The sequence below is a fragment of the Chaetura pelagica genome, unplaced genomic scaffold, assembly GCF_000747805.2.
Source record: "Chaetura pelagica isolate M959 unplaced genomic scaffold, ChaPel_1.0 scaffold40, whole genome shotgun sequence".
Classification (NCBI taxonomy): domain Eukaryota; kingdom Metazoa; phylum Chordata; class Aves; order Apodiformes; family Apodidae; genus Chaetura; species Chaetura pelagica.
The window spans coordinates 848,357-854,259 of record NW_009952160.1 but is presented as its reverse complement, the minus strand read 5'-3'; the positions used below and the strand labels follow the sequence as shown (position 1 = coordinate 854,259).

Here is a 5,903-nt window from a genome sequence, read left to right as displayed (position 1 = left end):
CTGCTGAACTGGTGAAGTGGATTCCTTTGTGTTTCCTTTCTTTGAAATTCAATCAAGTCACAACAATCATATGATCCCATGGAGCATACCCATCACAAGGAACTGCATCATAGGAATATTCCCTTTTGGTTCTGGGATGGAGTATCTATTGTTGCATTTCTCAGATTTCATGTGATACAAATACTTACTGGTGAAGTTACCACAAAAGTGCTATATGCTTCTTCTGAGGATGGAACTCTATAAGATTAACTTGAGTTTTATAATTTATATGAGGGCTTATATGTATAAAGGCTACATTTCTTCATCTTTAGAATTTTTAAAGTAAATTAATAGCTATGATTGTACGTTTATTAAAAAAACAACACCAAAACACCACAAACAAAGCAAGCCACAAAAAAACCCCCAAACCACAACACCAAACAAAAACCAAACACAAAAAAACCCCATACCAAAAAAACCTCAGCAAAACCACAAAAACTGAGGAACCACTTGCAAATACAGCTGATACTGGTTACCAAGGTCCTTAAATGTCTATAATAAATTTCTCATAGTTCTTCATTCTAAGTGTAAATGAACTTGATTTTCACAAATAATAGGATTTAATCAAGTGCTCATATACCCTTTAGAACTTGTGTGAATCAATGTCCTTCATTTGCAGGCACAAAGAAACTGTGACTAAACACAGTCATTTGTTATGAAGTGCAGCGATACAGTATTCTTTTCTTGAAACACATGAGTTGCTGATTATCTTATTAGAATGAGTCTCTAATATACAATTTTCTTTTACATTCCCTTCATAAAGCTGCACTTAATACAGTGTTAGAGGTTAAAATGGCATTTTTTAATTAATTTTTTTTTTACATTTTCCATTAATATTGGTAGTCACTAGAAATTTATTCTTAATATAATTCTAGAATTTTAAAGTTTCAAAATTTTCCATTGTTGGTCAAAGTTCCTTGCCAGTTTATTTATATTAGTAGATATAAGACTGTGTTAAAATTTATCTCTAGACAGCCTGCAGTTGTCATATTGTGGATTCATGGAGTAAAGTACTTAAAATTATACCAACATAAGACATAATAAAATAAATTTCTGTCTCTTAGAGCAATGTTTATATAGGGATATATGTGTGCATGTGTGTGCAGGCATGTAAATCCCTATGTATATCGAGATATGTAGACAAAGTAATTTCAAAATATGTTCTTCTTTTCAGTTCAAGCAGCAGTTTACTACAAACATTATTTTTGCCACATGCTTGGAATGATTCATGTTACATTGAGTTAAGAGTTCAAAGGCATCCAAGAAACCACCAGAATTCATCAAAACTTAATGCAGTGGCTACATCTAATAACCTCAGTACCCTTGATTTCAAACTACACTTCAAATAGAGCTTGACAAGAAAAAGTTAGCATTCTGTCTTTCCTTTCAAAAAACATCTCAGCTGTTGCAATTCACTGATGCATTTATTTGTATGAAGATACCCTGATAAATTTCTTTAGGCACGAGGAGGGTGTGTGTCTGCAGCTCTCTGTTCTGGATTTACCAGGCAAGGAAAATCCATCCCTCAGAAGGAGTGTATAAACTCAGAATTAAAGGGCTGGCCATAGCTTTTTGTATGCTTTAAAAAAAAACCAAAACACATCCCCATTTCCTTGTAGTAATAGTGGTAGATGAAAACAGATAGAATGTAATTCATACTTGTCTGCCCTCCCCAAGGAATGTTCCTGGGTTGTTATTCTCCTGAGGCTCTTGCCTTCTTAGCCCAGTATTGTTAGCTTAACTGTCTGAAGAAATTAAACCTCAGTATTAATTATGAAATCATTCTTGGAAACTGCTCTTTAAATAGAGTGCAAAGGTCAAGCTTTGTTCAATAAGAGATTCAAGAACAAGGAACATGCAATGTATTTAATCAATCTTGACTAACTGATACAACTCAGATTGTAAATATCAAATACTGTTGATAAATGTTGGTGATTATTTCGTGAAAAAAATATACAAAGACATCTAGGTAAATAATTCCTGGAATGTATTCCGGTGCTTCTTTCAATTATTTAATTTAGTGGCCAGAAAGTATTTGCTCAGCTCAAAGTATAATAGTAGACTAGAACAAGAAATTATACCAATCATTCAGTGGGGATAACAATGTATACAGAGGGCTTGCAGGATCAGGTCCTCGATGATATAAGCAAAATGCTAGTATTTACCAATACAAATATTTATTTAGTGTCTGACTGATTCATATATTTATGAATTTTATGATACTTTGTTAAAAACCTTTTGTTAAAAACCTTTGCATTGTCTTTTGAAATAACTATCCTGAGATAACTTGAGAATTTGTGTTAGCTTGTTTAAGGAATAATACGTCTTCTACAGAGATCATATTAAAAGAAAAAAAAAGCACAAAAATGTTAATGTAGTGGATGTATAGATTAAGATGGGAATGTATATGCTAATCAGCTGTTGGTTATGTTTAGTTTCAACTATAATCTTGATTGTTAAATGTAATTTCTATGAGTTCCCTTTGTAAATACATGACTAACACATTCACAATAGAACATAAAGACCAATTTTCCCCAGAACCTCCTTAGCCTGGGAATAGGTTCCATGGTTTCAGTGCTGGGAAGTGGGTTGAGAACTGCTCACATATTGGCTTTTCAGGGACTGTCTTTCTTAAAAAAATAAATATTTATCTCAGCAATCCTCACACACAAACCTTAGAAATCCCAGTTTCACCCCCATTCTAACATGTTTTCCCATTCACAGTACCTAATTTAACAGGACATTTGCATCTTCTGGATGAAGAAAAAAACCATCAAGTTGTGCTTCCTAAGACTTGATGACTGACTGCATCAGGGTAGTGGTTCTTAAGGCTAAGGACTCAGCTGCAGGAGTCAGCACCTTCTTCCTCATGTCACCTCCTTGCTGCCATCAGTGCTGCCTGATGCCACTTCTTGGATGTGTGAATACGCAGCACAAACCAGCACAGGAGAAGAGCTGCACTTTCTGCCACCAGCTGCTTTTTGGGGAACAAAATGGCCATTATAATCAGGCCCTGGGAGGAGTAAAAGCATGATGCTGAACTGAGATTTCATTAGGCTAGGGTAGCAGGATATCTTGTGCAGATGCTGTGTCTACCTGTCTCCAGGTGGAAAGTGAGTCTGGTCCCATACTTCCTCCCTGCATCTTCTCAACAACATTAAGGGACTGGAACACCTGCCTTACGAGGAAAGGCTAAGAGACCTGGGGCTTCTCAGTCTAGAGAGGAGAAGACTGAGGGGGGGAATCTAATTAATGTCTATAAATACATGCGGGCTGTGCATCAAGAAGGCAGGGACAACCTCTTTTCACTTGTGCCCTGTGATAGGACAAGGGGCAATAAATTCAAACTTGAGCACAGCAAGTTCTACCTCAACATGTGGAAGAACTTACTTACTGTGAGGGTTACAGAGCACTGGAACAGGCTCCCCAGAGAGGTTGTGGTGTCTCCTCTGGAGACTTTCAAGACCTGTCTGGATGCCTTTTGGAGTCATCTGCCCTAGTTTTTTTTGGTCCTGCTCTGCCAGTGGGGTTGAACTCAATGATCTTTAGAGGTCTCTTCCAACCCCTAATATTCTGTGTGATTCTGTGATTACAATTTGTATCATGTAATCCATACATAACAGTCATGGAGTGGTGATGCTTGGAAGGGACCTCTGAAGATCATCTAGTCCAACCCCCTTGCTAGAGCAGCGTCACCTACAGTAGGTCACATAGGAACATGTTGAGACAAGTTCTAAGTGTCCTCAGAGTAGGAGACTTAACAGCTTCCCTGGGCAGCCTGCTCCAGTGCTCTGTTACTCTCATGGGAAAGAAGTTTTTCCTTATGTTTAACATGAACTGCTGATGCCCCTTGTCCTGTCATTGAACACTGCATAAAATAGACTGGACCCATCCTCCTGATATCTGCCCTTTAGATATTTATAAGCATTTGTGATATTCCCCCCTTAGTCTCCTCTCCTCCAGCCTAAACAGACCCAGCTCACAACTGGACACGACACTCCAAGTGAGGTCTCGCCAGGGCTGAATAGAGGGGAAGGAGAACCTCCTCAATCTGCAGGACACACTCCTTCTAATGCACCCCAGGATACCGTTGGCCTTCTTGGCCACAAGGGCACGTTGTTGTCCCATGGATAACTTTTTGTCTACCAGGACTCCAAGGCCCTTCTCCATGGAGCTGCTCTCTACCAGATCACCTCCTTGCCTGTGCTGGTGCATTTTGTTGTTCCTTCCCAGGTGCAGGACTCTGCACTTGCTCTTGCTGAACCTCATTATGTCCCTCTTTGCCCAGCTCTGCAGCCTGTCCAAATCTGACTGAATGGCTGCACAGCCTTCAGGTAAATCAGCCTGTCCTCCCAATTTGACAACCTTATTTTCTAGGAACCTATTTATGTAATGCAACTACTATTGAATAGTTAATTTATTTGCTTCATTAATGTTCTTTTATATTAATGCTAGGTATTTCTAGAAAAACATTTGAATTAATTGTGGTACCTGCAAACTTAGTCTAAATCACCAAAGAGCAATAGTCTTATTCTGATTACAAACAAAGATGCACTAAAGGTAAATGTCACTGACATTAACAGGAAATGTTCTGTATGTATTTTTATCTGTCAGAGTTATAGAAATATGTGTTTTGTCAGTTCTTGAGGATTTTTAGGGGGTGACATTTGCTCCTATTGTATGAAATAAATGACTCCTTCAGTTACTGCCAGTTATTTGGCAGTTTTATGGCTCCTTCATTTATATGATCTCTTTCTTTTATATCTACTCAGTGTTGCTTAGACTTGCTAAATATGGTGATCATTAGTAGTACCAACAAATATGTGCCAAATTTACACTCTGGAGAGCAGTAAGTGACCAACTAAATTATTGCTTGTGGCATTTAACAGGAGGAGGAAGAAATGCCAGTCTTGTGAACCTATTTAAGGAATGACAATACCTCTGATAATCTGTTAGAACTCAATATAGAAGTGTTCTAAGGTTTCCTATAACTAAAGAGCAACTGCTCTTGTAACAGCAATCTGTACACTCCAGGTTACTGTTGACATGTCAGAATTTCCATAGTAATACCAGTTATACAGATGGTATGTTTTAAATGTCTCTGGAATTGGAGGGCTTTTTTCTATAAATATACTTGGTGTCATATTCACACCATCTTTGTGACTTTCTGATTTACCTAATTTTGGCATGACTCAAAACACATAAAGCTGTAATCTAACTTCCAAAGAGTCTTAGAGGGCATGCCAGCACTAGAAGAGGAGTATAAAGCAAATATAATCCCTGCCCAACCTGCATCAGAGGGTATGGCACAGTTTCTGCTACTTGACATAGGAGCTTAGATGATAGCACAGTGGCCTTGAGTTTGCTCAGAAAATAAGCCAAATGGATGGGTTGGGAATGGCTTTACACTTGTAGACGGTGTCAAGACAGCCACTCACAAAGATCACAATTGTTCAGCACTCAGGATCTGATTCTGTATCTATCTTCTAATGAAATAAAACTTTGCTTTGGAAGCAAGTCTTTCAACACTGCCAACAAAACATTTTTGGAGGTTTTGTCCTATTCTTGCAAAAACACTTAATTTTTTAGTATTATTATTTTAATGTCTTTTAAAATGCTAAGTCATGATTAATCAGTATTTTGCTGCTATCTTACCCTCCAACAAAACTTGAAACAGTTTTCTGTTCTTTCTCACTTGAATGGATGAGACTGGGGCTGGGGGGGCTGACACAAGCAAGCTAAACTACTTGCCTTTCCTTAAAGCAGGGCAGCAGGGTGGGGCAGGGCAGCAAGGTGGGGCAGGGCAGTGGGGCAGGGCAGCAAGGTGGGGCAGGGCAGCCGGGCAGGGCAGCGGGGTGGGGCAG

The 5,903-nt window shown here is 38.6% G+C and overlaps 1 protein-coding gene across 1 annotated transcript in view; it reads left to right on the top strand.

Annotated features, from left to right (window-relative positions):
• Positions 1 to 120, top strand: part of CHSY3 (chondroitin sulfate synthase 3) — a 34,767-nt gene extending 34,647 nt beyond the window's left edge. The window contains exon 4 of the mRNA XM_010007223.1: positions 1 to 120. This exon is cut by the window's left edge and continues 1,735 nt beyond it. The gene's annotated coding sequence lies outside the window, so the exon portion shown is untranslated.
• The last annotated feature ends 5,783 nt before the right edge of the window (positions 121 to 5,903 follow it).